The following is a 13,002-nucleotide window of genomic DNA, read 5'->3' on the forward strand; positions in this document are numbered from 1 at the left end:
GAGATGCTTGTTTGGGTAGCTAGGAGACTGTTGTTATAAGGAGCTATTAAGTACCATCAAATACCACTCTTGTTGGGAGGCAGGTAGGTTGTGACTTGCAATCCTGGATACCTTGAGAAAATGTCACAAGGTCACAGTTTCATTTGCAATATAGAATACAATAGAGAAAATTGTAGATGTAATTTTTTTTTTGAAAGAAAATGAAATATTAAAACCCTAGAGCTATTGGTTTCTAGAGTGGAATCAACCCTCTACAATAGGCAACTATTATTAGGCAATGGAGGTGCTAAATGTTTTAATATTTAGTAGTTCACTGTTTCTTTCATGACTTTAATAGATAATAGTTTAGATGCTACTTGTAACTAGTTAGAAAAAGTATGATTCAGTTTTATGCTGTTTCTTACAGTAATTTAAAATCTTCCATCTTCTGATAAGAGGGAAGGTCCTTTCATAGACCAATAATTGGTTAAAATATAGGAAATGGAGAATAGGAGTAAATGAGCAGTTTTCACAGTGGAGATATCTATTGGGACCTATGCTGTTCAACATAATTTATAAAGTATCTGGAAAAGAGGGTGAAAAATGAGGTGGAAAAATTCACAGGTGGTACAAAATTACTAAAGATAGTTAAGTTCAAAATTGATTGCAAAATGGTACAAAGGGGTCTCACAAAAGTCAGATGACAAATGACAGATGAAACTCAGTGTTGATATGTGCAACATAATGTACATTGGAAAAAAATAATCCCAACTATAAATACAAATGATGGGTTCTAAATTAGTTTTACCACTCAGGGAAGAGATCTTGGAGTTATTGTAGGTAATTCCTTGAAAAATAGCCTTTCAGTGTGCAATGGCAATCCAAAAAATCCCCCCAAAAACCACACCCTTCTGGTATTAGGAGTTATTAGGAAAGGAATAGACATAAAATATCATAATGCCACTATATAAATCCATAGTATGCTTACACCTTGAATACTATGTATGGTTCTAGTCTCCCTATCTCAGAAAAAATATATTAAAGTTAGAAATGGTACTGAGAAGATCAGAGTGGTCCCATCCATTGGATTAGTGGTTTTTGATACCAGGGACCGGCAAACCTGTTCACAAAATTTTGGCGGACTGGTAACATTTTATTTGCATATTCATTAAACAAATAATGAATATTCAAATAAAATGTTACCGATCCGCCAAAAGCCCCAAGCTCCAGAGTCCCCCAGTTCCCGCCTTAACCCCTACAGGCCCCTCTACTACCCCTAAGCATAGCCACTGACCCCAGAGTCCTCTGCACCAGTGTTCCTTCTAAGCTGTGCAGTAGCACAGCTTCACAGGTGATTAATCAGCCCCACCTAGTCAGTCAGGTCCATGCATGGAGCCCTGATCCCCTGACTGGAGCTGATTAATCACCTGTGATGCTGTGCTACCCCTCAGCTTAGAGGGAACGCTGTTCTGCACCCAACCCTCCCAGTGCCAGCCCCACATCCCTTAGAGCCCACTACCACCCCCAGGCCCCCCCCGTGCCAATCTCCTGTTTCCAGAAGCCCACTGCACCCATTAAAAAAATGTTTGGCTTTTCGTTGAACAACTTTACATCTTAAAAAAAGCTGTGGGTTAAACGTTGGAATTTAGAATGGATGTAATAATCATAAAGGAGAAGTTCCTTTGGTGGTTCCGAAGAAAACTGGTTTGATTTGAGTGAGTTTGAATCTTTGAAAAATGTAGTAATATGTATAGTGAGGAATTATTCACTGTATGCACAAGTGTGGCTCATTATGGAACTCTTTACTTCAAAGCAGCATGCTGGAACCTCCATATTCACCAGTCTCATATCATTATATTTCTTACCAAGAATGCCTTGTGAGATATCTTGAGCTGTTGAACATTAGCTTCCTGTTGGATTGTATGTGCTATCATTATATGTGAAGATATGAAGTTTTGCTATGTGTGTGTTACTGAAATATGTTGTGGGGTTGGGAACCACCCACAACCAGCCTTATAGATACAACAGTGGAGATGCACTGATTTAAGGCCCATTAAAGAGAATCCACTCCCTTATGCTATCCCAGAAGACTTGTCAGAGAGAACACAAAGACAATACAGACTACTTGATCAATGGGGACTGCCTAATCCTCCCATCAAAAAAAACTTTCCAGCAAACGGAAAGAAACTTTAAACAAGTGACATTATGATTTGGCCTCACTACCCACACAACACAACACCTGGGGAAACACATCTGGAGCACAAAGACTTTGAATTGGGAAGTGTAGTCCCAGGCTGGAAAAGAATTCCAGCCTGTATACTGAGGAACTATGCCATCTGTCCGTGTGTGACACTGCTTGATTCAAATCCTGTTTAGTTTGTAGAACTTAGACTGCAGATTTGTTTATTTCTTTAGGTAATCAACTTTGATTTCTGTGCTTGCTACTTACAATCACTTAAAAATCTATCATTTTGTACTTAATAAACCTGTTTTATATTGTGCCTAAAACAGAGTGCTTAGAAAATTCAGGTTAGTTTTCAGAGGCTTACATTTGTCCTCTACACATTAACTGAGGGATGGACTGGGTAAAGTATGTGCCCTGGCCAGGCTTCTGACCAGGGCAAGATGGTACAGTTCTGGTGTGAAAAGCTGGGAAGGTGGGGGAAATTTGTTGGAGCCACTGTGTTATTGGTTAATGCGTGGTTGGGAGAAACATGCGTGTAACCAAGCTGAGTGTGTCCCTGTACGAGTAGGTACTAGGGATGTAAAATCTCATTTAGCCAATTAAAGGTGGTAGGTAGGGGTGGCTACTCTGGTGGAGTTGGGCTGCGCTGGGGTTGGGATAGAGCAGCCGCAGGTAGCTGATTTCCCCCACAGGTAGCTCCATCAGTGGTGGGGATGGGGCTGGAACAGCCCTTCGCTCGCAGCTGGGCTGTGAGCGCAGGGGACTGCTCCCGGGTACCAGGTAACTATTACCCAGTAAGCATCACCCATTAAAGGTCATGCTGATTGGGTAACTGTTTAACTGGGTACCTGTTAACATCCCTAGTAAGTACTGAAAACATTTAAAAAATAACAAATAGTTACCTGGACCCCTTAACTCGGGTCATCTGAAGAAGTGGGCTATGCCCACACAAGCTCATAATACCGTCTACATTTTTGTTAGTCTCAAAGGTGCTGCAAGAATATTAGTTATTTTTAAAATGTTTCCAGTTACAGTCTAACACAGCTGCCCCTCAGAAACTAGTAAGTACAGTACCTCCCAGAGGTTTGTAGCTTGTCACAGCATCGCAGTGTGAGAATGGTACCCAACATTGGTGGGACAGGGAGCTCAGCAGTCCCACAGTCTTAGTTTCACCTCAGGGGATGCTACCACACTGATTTATCTGAACTGTGAAATATATTGCTGAGAGTTAATAGGGACACCTAGGGTAGAAGTCAGGATCCTTGCACTTTGGGAGCTCTGCTTTGCCTCACTTTTCAGGAATGAGGCACTATCTTGTCCACATGAGAGATGCAGAAAAGGATATTTTAGTGATGTCTATCTTATCTAGATTTTGACATTTGCAGGGTACATTTCAACTGATGAGTAGCTGTATCACCCCTGTCCTCTAATCTTGGGTGCTCTTTACAATGCTTTGCTGCTGTAACCTCTAGACTGGACTTCTCACAAACAGCTTTCAGCAAGTAAGTCACTCCCAACTATGTCCCAGGGTGTACTGCAGCCTGTCAGCCACACCTTGGCTCTCACCAGCCTTGGTTATATTGCAAGATAACCCCAACAATACACTCTGACTCCTAGATTTTTTCCCCCAAAATGTATGTCCTGCTCTATGCAGCCCTCTGCTGGACACTATAAGCTTATATAAAGTCTGCAGTTTTATTAACAGAAAAGCCATTCAAACATCTTGTTTTCCATGCACTTTGATTCAAATACACACTGGATTAGCTAAAACAACAAACAAACAAATACATAAAACAAGTTCATTAGATACAAAAAGGTTTTAAATTAGTAGAAGTAATGAGGCATAAAAGTAAAAAATGGTCACAAGAAACACAAAGATTAAACACAATTGGCATGTAACTTAACAAAGGCAAGATTTTTTTCACCACATGCTCTGAGCAATATTACTGACCAGACTTTTAGATCAGAATTCCTTCTCTCCAATTCACAAGTTGCTTGGTTTGTCCCTTGCAATGCAGTGAATTGATGGACAGAGAGAGGAGGAGTCCATTTGGTGTGTATTCCCCTTTTTATAGTGTCAGGGCTCCCTCGGAAAATATTTATAGCTGAGATTCTGGAGACAGAGAGTTTATAGAAAGGATGTTTCCTGCTGCTTTTCCTCACCTGTTGGAATGTATTTAGTTTCCTTTCTGTTTTAATTTGCATTTAAGCAGTAAACAGTCATTAAGTAGAGCACACATTCCTTTGTTGTGAGGCAGACCTGTTTGCCAACCTCAGTTTAGAAGGTGTGTTAAGATACAGTGAAATTTTATAATTTCGCATTCAGTGTTGACACAGATTTTATTGACCAGAAAATAGAGTGTTCAGATGATCCCTTGCAAGGCATACTTTGTAAAAAGATTATGACATTGTGTAGGATGTGAATACAGATTCACATTTTGTCATATAGCTATACTGTCATCTCTCACCATAGTATCTGAGCATCTTATATGTAATAAGTAGCAATAGTAATGTCTCTAGTCTAGTGAATAACCAGTCTAGTCAAATGATTCTCGATTTGCAAGACAGAAGACTTTAAAACTACTGGACTTAGTAGGCATCAGGGATGTCAACATGTAGATGACTAAATGATTAACCAATAAGCCTGTTGACTACATGCACTCCCTCTCCCTTGCTGCCTCTGTATCAAAGACAGCAAGGATGGGGGAGGTGCAGGAGCTTATGCTTGTGAGGAGCTGGCTCCCCATGAGCACCAGATCTGCCTTGCCCCTGTCCCTGCGCTGCTGCCTCTGCCTCTGTCAGCGGCAGCAGTGCGGAGGCTGAGGTGGGCAAGCTGGAGGCAATATACGTGAGGAGCTGGCTTTCAAGCAGGCTCCCTGTTCATACTGGCTCTGCAGACCTGCCTGCCCCCCTTTGCTGCCTCCTGTAGCGATTTCCCCCCCAGCACCAGCTTCACGGTGCCGCTCCCCCCTCTCATACTGTTGCCTCTGATAGGCAGCAGTGCTGAGGGCAAAGGGGGCAGGCAGGAGCCGATATGCACAGGGAGCCAGCTTTCAAGAGAGGAAGCCTCTCTCCACGGGGAGCTTGGACCCCTTTACAGACAGGGGTAGCAGGAGGGAGCCAGTCTGTGTGGGTTTTTTAACTGGCTCCTCTCGCAGACCAGCTCCTGCCTGCCACTCCGCGCTGCTGCCCCTGATAGAGGCGCCAGCAAAGAGTGGTAAGGGGCTTCCCCGTGAGTGAGGCTGGGAGCACACTGACTGCCGCTCACTCCTTCATAGGACTATCAAGATTTCGTGTGGTTACACAACTATTCAGTTACACACTGTCTTCCATCCCTAGTAGGTATTATATATTTGAAGCTCTATTCAAGTTGTTGAAAGAGAAAAAGAACTTTCCCTTCTCTCTGTTCCTTGTGACTCCTGGCTATAGTGAGGGTTGAAGATCCCTGTTACGCTGTATTTCTTCCTGTTTCTGGTTTTTGGGTTCTCTTCACTCAGTAATTTCATCACCTGATGATTTATTTCCTAATTAGCTGTCTGAAATTGATGTGATTCTTGTCATTTTCCCTGCTGGCAATGGGGTTCTGCATACAGCAGTAGTGAAGCTGATCAGTCTCGTTAATTTCATAGAACGTCTACTTAGGAAAGTAGGAACAGTAGCAGATATGTAGGAGCTTGGTGTCTGCAGACTTAGAAAGACTATACTGTGTTGGTTTTCTTTGGTTCAGTTTTGGGAGATTATTCTTGCAGCCATAAAATCTGAAAACTTTATTTTTAAATGGAAGCTTAAATTCTGGAGAATGTTAGAAAGTCTCTCTTGCCAGGGCAAGCTTTCCCACTCATCAGGAGTGAATTTTTAAAGCCCTACCTACTTTAATGAGGCTATATTGAGATATTCCTTTATAGCTGTTTTTTGTATATCAGCATTTAAAACATATCACCATGTATCATCTCTGTGAAACTAATTAGAGCTGGGTAATATTTAGGGATGTAAGTGACTAGTTGCCTACCCAATAAACATAGGCTTATCGGGTAGTCAGTAGTGACTCGACTAGTCGCTTCCGGCTCCGCCCCTTCCCCCCTGCTGCCTTTATCAGAGGGGGGCAGCAATGGGGGGAAGCAGGAGCTGGTGCTGGGGGGGAACCGGCATAAAGCAGGTTCCCCCCAGCACTGTCTCTCCGGGAGGGCAGAGGGCAAGGGAGGCAGAAGCACAGCAGGGAAAGGGTGCGAGCAGGGACTGAAGCAGTCTGATAGCTTCCCCTCTGCCTTTGAAATGTAGCAAGCAGTCCCTGCTCACCCCATGTTCCCTGTTGTTCAGCCATGGGCTGCTCTTAGTACATTTAAAAGGCAGAGGCGCAGCTGGGATAGTGAGTGTCCCACATCCCCCTCTTGACTACTCAAATAACAGATGGCAATTCCATCAACTACTCAATTGTCTGATTAATCGAAATTTAACATCCCCAGTAATATTTAGTAGTTGAGATCCTGACTGATAGTTATCCAAAGACGCTAGTACTGTATCAAGAAAAGTGACCAGAATAATTTTAGATGCGTAAACATGAAGAGTCTTCAACAGTCAGTTGTGGTATGTCACTCTTCGTAGTTCCTTCATATACTTCTTTATGCTCAGCTGTTATATATAGTTTCTCCATAGTTCATATCCTTTTCCATTGTCTTTCTATTGGCTATCAGACTTTCCTCAAAGAGTTTCTTGATTAAGCACTTGACTCTTTGATTTCTCAAGTCCTCATCTCTAAAGTAGAACTATTTATTTGTATATTGTTTTTACAGTCTAGTAATACATCAGTAAAATGGAAGGAAATAAAATGTGGCAGGCTTCCCAGTTTTGTGCAGTTCCTGTAGAGTATAGAATTATCTCTTGTTACTTTGAGTAAAGCATCCCTAAATGGGCATAAAAGGGTCATTAGTCCCAAGCTACATCATTACTACATGGCTTTCCACTTCCTTCCCTTTCCTCACTTGGGTCTGTTCTAATTTATTCATGAGGCTTGTGCTTAGGGTTGCCAGGTGTCTCATATTCACCCGGACAGTCTGGTATTTTCGGCTCCTGCTGGGTAAAAAAATTCAGAGAATACCAGACGCCTGAGATGTCCGGTATTTTCTGAATTTTTCCCTGGCCAGGAGGCGAAAATGCCGGGCACTTGGCAACCCTACAGACATTCAGCACCTGGCCTCCTCCTCCTCCTCCTCTGGCCCCCAACACCCCCAGCCCCCCGACCCCAGCCCCCATGCTTACCTGGTTTGCAAGGCTGCCGGCACAAAATGGCTGCCGGCCAAAAGACCTAGGGGAAGTAGTGCTTCCCCTGGGTCTTAGTGCTCAACCTCTCCCATCCCTGCACTTAAAGGCGACATGCTATTTTTAATGCTGTTTTATTTTAATTTTTTTTGAATTAGTCCTTGCAGTCTCTCTCTCTTTTTTTTTTTTCTCAACAACTTTGGCTTTCCCCCCAATTGCCCCCCCAACAGAATTTTTTCCTGATATTTTTTGTGGGCGGGGGGGAGAGGGCTGTTTGGTATTTTTGTTTCAACCATCTGGGAACCCTACTTGTGCTATTGCTGGAAACATTAGCATTCACATAGTCTCAATCTATTTTCTTTAATGTTATTTATTAGATACTTCAGTATTAATGGAAATAATTTGCCCATTCCTTGATATATAAAAACTGCCACAGTATCCTGACATAACGGTCATAGTAAAATCTGAACTCAATCTAGATCTAGTGAATGGTTGTACAGTAGCATGATTTTATTTCTGCCTAGCGTAGTATTCCCTGTTAATTTATTCAGAATCCCCAAAGTAGATAATACAGTTTTGAACTAGACTTCATTGTTTCATGTAAATGATATAATCCTGGCCCCTCTTCAATCTCAACATTTGGTGGAAGAAGTACAAACATTCTGTGATGGGCTGTATAAAGCCCACAATGGGAGTGAAAAGGTTATGCAACAACTCTGCTTCTAGACCAGCGGTTCTCAACTGTCGGGCCACAAACCACTGGCTGCCAGAGGAGCCGCAGTGGCTCTGGTGGCTGGAGGAGCTGTGGCAGCCCTGGATGCCAGAGAAGCCGGGTGATGGGAAGGAGGAGTGAGCATGCGTGTCTCCAACGGCCGCTCCCCCTGCCTCCGTGGCCAATTTTCCCAGCGGTGGCAGGACTGCAGGGGCATGCTGCCAATGGCCGCTCCTTCTGCCCGCACAGTAGTAATGGCTATGCTCCCTAGAAGGGGCAGCATCACTCTGGGGAGTGTGTGGGTTGGGTTGGGTAGGGGCACAGAGGTGTTTTTCGGTGAGAGGGAAAAGTGTTGGCACGGGCTGTAGGGGTCAGAGGTTAAAAGGTCAAAGGGCACGGGGAAAAGGGGCAGGGGGCAAAGGGATTTAGCACTGGGAGCAAGGGGCTGGGTTGGGGCTAGGCAGACAGTTAACATTTTATTTGCATATTTGCATATTATTTGCATAATATGGGAGTGAGTGGGCAAATAAGATGTTGCTGGTCCACCAAAAGTTTGTGAATGGGTTTGTTGGTCCATGCTATAAAAAAGTTGGGGACCACTGTTCTAGATAACTCCAGCCAGGTGCTACTGCAGTATATGCTCCAGGTGGAGGTTGGATTTAAAAGTTGTACCTACACTATTCAGAAGGGAGCTGTTCAGGAAGAGAAAAGAATCTGGCTTTGGGAATTCCTGAGGAAGGAAGTGAAAGCTGCTTCTCTGTGAAAAGAGGAACCACCCCCTGTAATCCAGACAGGCTAAAGGCATTGTGTTTGGTCTGTATTACCTTGATTGGAAAAGCTTGAGCTATAGGGTGCAGGAGGAGGAGGGGCCCAGGGAGGTCTGTCTTAAGATGCTCTAAGAAGGGGCTACTCAACACGTGGCTCATGGGCCGCATGCGGCCCGTGGCCCATTTGTTTGTGGCCCACGGTGAGGTTTGCGTTTACATGTGGCTCAGCATGCGGCCTGCAGGTGGGATCCTTTGAACATGGTCTCCACTGGGAACACGCTCCACAATGGTGAGGCATCTCCCAAGGAGGGTAAGCACTGAAAGACAGAAGCAGACAAGCTGGCTGTAACAGATAGGTACAGGGTGTGGACACTTCTAGCCCCCAGGGAGGGGGTGCTGGGAGTGCCAGGGCATTGTGGGAAGTGCTTTTTGTATTCATGCCCATCAGTGTGAAAAAAGCTGTTTGCATATATTTGCATGTATATTTGCATGCATATGCAACCACACTTAAGTTGTGGCCCTCGGCATATGCTGTGAGTATCATTGTGGCTCCCAGGGCTTCCAAAGTTGAGTAGCCCTGCTCTAAGGGTACCTGACACTGACTACGCTCAGAGGGCCCTGGGCCAGAGCCTGGGATGATGGAAGGGTCTGTGCTCCTCTATTGTCCTCTAACCATTAGGAGCCACCTCCTTCAAGCACCAACCATTACACATCCATAGAAAGTATAAGATTTCTTTTCCACATATGGCACTTCAGATCTGAGAGGAAAAATTAGCCTGTATCAAAAAGTTTTAGAAGCTGAGTCCAGACAAAAAATTTTGGAAGCTGAGGCCACAGGACAAAGGTACAGAGAATCAAAACCACAAATCAAAGTACATAGCTTATGCTTCTCTTTATAATAGATTGAACACTCCCCCGATCTGGGCGGGAAGTTTGGTTATGGTGTCAGATTTTGAACATGCAAGTTCATGTCCTGAATGCCACCCAGAAAAGAGATCTTGAATTTGACCTATATGTTTTATTTCAGGCCTATTCCTATTACAGTCAGACTCATACAGCTCAGGAAAATAGATATCTGTGCGCAGAATTAATCTTGAGGATTATGAAGAAACTATCTGTGTTCTTGCAGGAGTGGAAGAAACCCACCACCAGAAATGAGTCCTTTTGTGTGGTATACAAATCCTACACCAGTAAAGAAATAGTTAAGCTGTTGCTTTGGATCCAGGCAGCTCACCGCACCACTCCTGTAATACCTAGGTATTTTAGAAGAGGGACTCGAAAGGAGGGCAGGCCAGCTCAGTTGAGGTGGACAGTGGAAGGGAACAGACCTGTGCTCTGATCCCTTGGGAAGGAATGTCATAGGAGCACTTGGTAACTGAGGTCTGGTAAAACTGATCTAACCAATGTTCCCTTTAAGCTGTGTGCTTGGGAAGTAACCCAGAAGAAATCCAGGTGCCACCCAGCTAATTAACAGAGCACCCACAGCCTGCAACATGTGTTTTTACTGGTGGTGCATATCTGCACATAGTTCAGAGCACATAGCAAAAAAAATTTCAGCATGTGCATGGAAAAAATTAGAGGGAATGTTGGATCTGACCAAGCCTTTAAAGGAAGCTAATGATTATTTTTGAAAGTCAGAAACTTTGTTGTTTTTTCAGTCCTTTTAATTTACCCTGTGGGGAAATGGGGACACTGTCAGGAAACATCTAGAGAGGTAGTTGCATAACAACCAAAAGTGAAGGACTTAGCTGCCCACCATTAAGCCTAATGGAGATAGTGGGCCCAGGTTCCCCTAGCAATTCCTGAAGAGGTGAAATTGATAGGAGTCTATCCTCAGTGGGGAACTAAGATGGAAAAGGCTCTGGAGACACAGGAGTCCAGCTCCAAAGTCCCTGACCTAAGGAAAAGGCCTCAAAGCCCTTTCAAGTTATCCAAAGATTGGCTTTCTTTGGTGGACTGGAATGTGTGACCTGGCTGGACAGCTGAGTCATGACAGAGCCAGATCACGGCTGTCAACAGGAGTTCCAGGAAAGAATAGGACTTGCTATCCTGCCAGATCCCTAGATGGCACCAGTGGTAAATGACCCTCTTCACAGAGTGGAAAACAATGGATATACTGTACTATAGAAAGCATAAAATATCCAAAACCACAGTTCATTCAAACAAAGCCTGTAAAACATGAAGTAAACTGCCATCAGTTTTCTTTTTCTGTAGAAATATGTGGCCTATTCTCTAGTCAGAAGGATTTGAATCCATTTCACCTCTTTTTCAGCTCTCAAGAGATCCAGAAATGTTTATACTTTGATTAGCTAGATAAATATGCCAAATATAATAGGTTCAAGAAGAACACCACGATGGCTACACTTTCAGGCATCCAGTTAGGAGACTACACGGTGTTGATTGACATGGGGAAAGCACAGCTTTGACATTTTGATACTCATTTGTTGCACAAAGCTTACTGTATCCTTGTGAATTTCAGAGCAATCCTTGTGGAAGGCTCTATCTTTTCCTGGTGTAACGGTGCAAATTTTAATTCACGCCTTAGAAGAGGTACATGTTTTGCACAGAGATAAAATAGCCATGAGCATGTACAGCACAGCCTTCCTTTGGTTAAAATGTTGGTTAAACTGCAATCAGTGTGAAAAGTGAATTTTCTAAATCCTCATCACTTGCTCAGTAAATACCATATTTTACCAACACCCTTAGTTAATTCCCATTGAACATTACTACCCCTACCTAATTTTCAGCTGTGCTAGAACAGTTGTTTTTTGTTTGTTTTGGGAGGCGGCGGGGGAGGGGGGGAGGTGTTTTTGTTTATTTAAAAAAAATTAGATTTTTTTTACCGCTGTGGGGAAAATCTATACTATCCTCTCATTCAAAAATTCCTGAAATCTTTTGGACTCAAACCTTCAAAGGGTTTTCTCTTTAACGGAAACCAAATGTAGAAATCTTCAGCTAGAAGGAGTCTCAAAAGGTTATAAGTGATGGAAAAGAAGTAGTTGGAGTGGAGCACTCACACAATATTAACAACAGCAGTTGAGAGCACACTAGTAACAATAGTCTTATGCTGTTATAGAATCATGGAAGTATAGGACTGGAAGGGACCTCAGTAGATCACTTTATTATGATACCAAATACTTGATAGGATAAGGAAGTAATAGTTCCTGTATCTTTCCATTTTATAAACTCATTGCAAGGTGCCGTACACAAAATAAAGCCTAGTTAAAATTTGCAGTTCTATCAAAAATGTTTTACCTGTCATTCTCATAAGCAGCATCTAAGATTTCTATAATTGAAAAAGGGGAAAATGACTTTACTCCCTTTTTGTTTACTTCATGCATTTGACAGCACTTTGCATTTAGTTTCTCTGGTTTCTCTCTTTCTAATAAATCAGTTATTTTCCCTTGTTTGGGTGGAACTTTCACACCAGGAGAGAAAAAATAAAGTAAATATAAGTTTCAAATATTAGAACATGTGATTGTAATACTACAAAATTGGCAGGAGGATTCAGAGGCATGTTTAGTACTGGAAACTATTTTAACTCATGGTCTGAAATTGATTACATATGAAGCCAAATATCCTTCAAGTAGACTGTCAAAGTGAAAAGAGATGGGAAAAATGCTAGAGGTACATATAAAAATCTAAAATGTACTAGGTATTGTTCCTTGTCTCTTTCCCTGTCAGAAAAAGTCAACAGTAATGTAACCTTACCTTTTTCTTCTCAAGATTGCTTATACAATCAAAACTATACACTGTGCAATCTACTGGGACTTCTGGCCATCTGGGACTGCAAAGGTTAGCAATATGTAAGATTGTGCTTGTTGCTACGTAAGACATTTTGGCATATAATACTGTAGTTTTTCTCCACCTACACTAGGTTAGTTGCATTTCAGATGAGAATAAAATGGTTCACATTGTAGTTAAATTCAGAAACCCCCTGTAAAATCTGTTTCTGTGTTCTTAAAGTAGAAAATTAGAATCCATCTTTAGCTTTTTGGTTGAAGATATTGCATGTCCTCCTAGATGTATGCTTTTTTTTTAAATTGCCTGCCTTGAGGCAATAGGTCAGGTAACAGCAGTTTTGGGCCCTGCAAGATGTTTCC

General features: G+C 42.7%; 1 protein-coding gene across 7 annotated transcripts in view; it reads left to right on the top strand.

Moving 5' to 3' along the window:
* Positions 1-13,002, top strand: part of VEZT (vezatin, adherens junctions transmembrane protein) — a 126,324-nt gene that overhangs the window by 6,852 nt on the left and 106,470 nt on the right. Inside the window, exon 1 of one of the 7 annotated variants that reach the window (XM_025182230.3) lies at positions 1,564-3,666. The exons of the other annotated variants lie outside the window; for them this stretch is intronic. The gene's annotated coding sequence lies outside the window, so the exon portion shown is untranslated. Of the gene's footprint in view, positions 1-1,563; positions 3,667-13,002 lie in introns of those variants that run through there. 7 annotated transcript variants of the gene reach the window in all.

Source organism: Pelodiscus sinensis, chromosome 1, assembly GCF_052426305.1.
Source record: "Pelodiscus sinensis isolate ZL-2025 chromosome 1, ASM5242630v1, whole genome shotgun sequence".
NCBI classification, from domain to species: Eukaryota; Metazoa; Chordata; order Testudines; family Trionychidae; genus Pelodiscus; species Pelodiscus sinensis.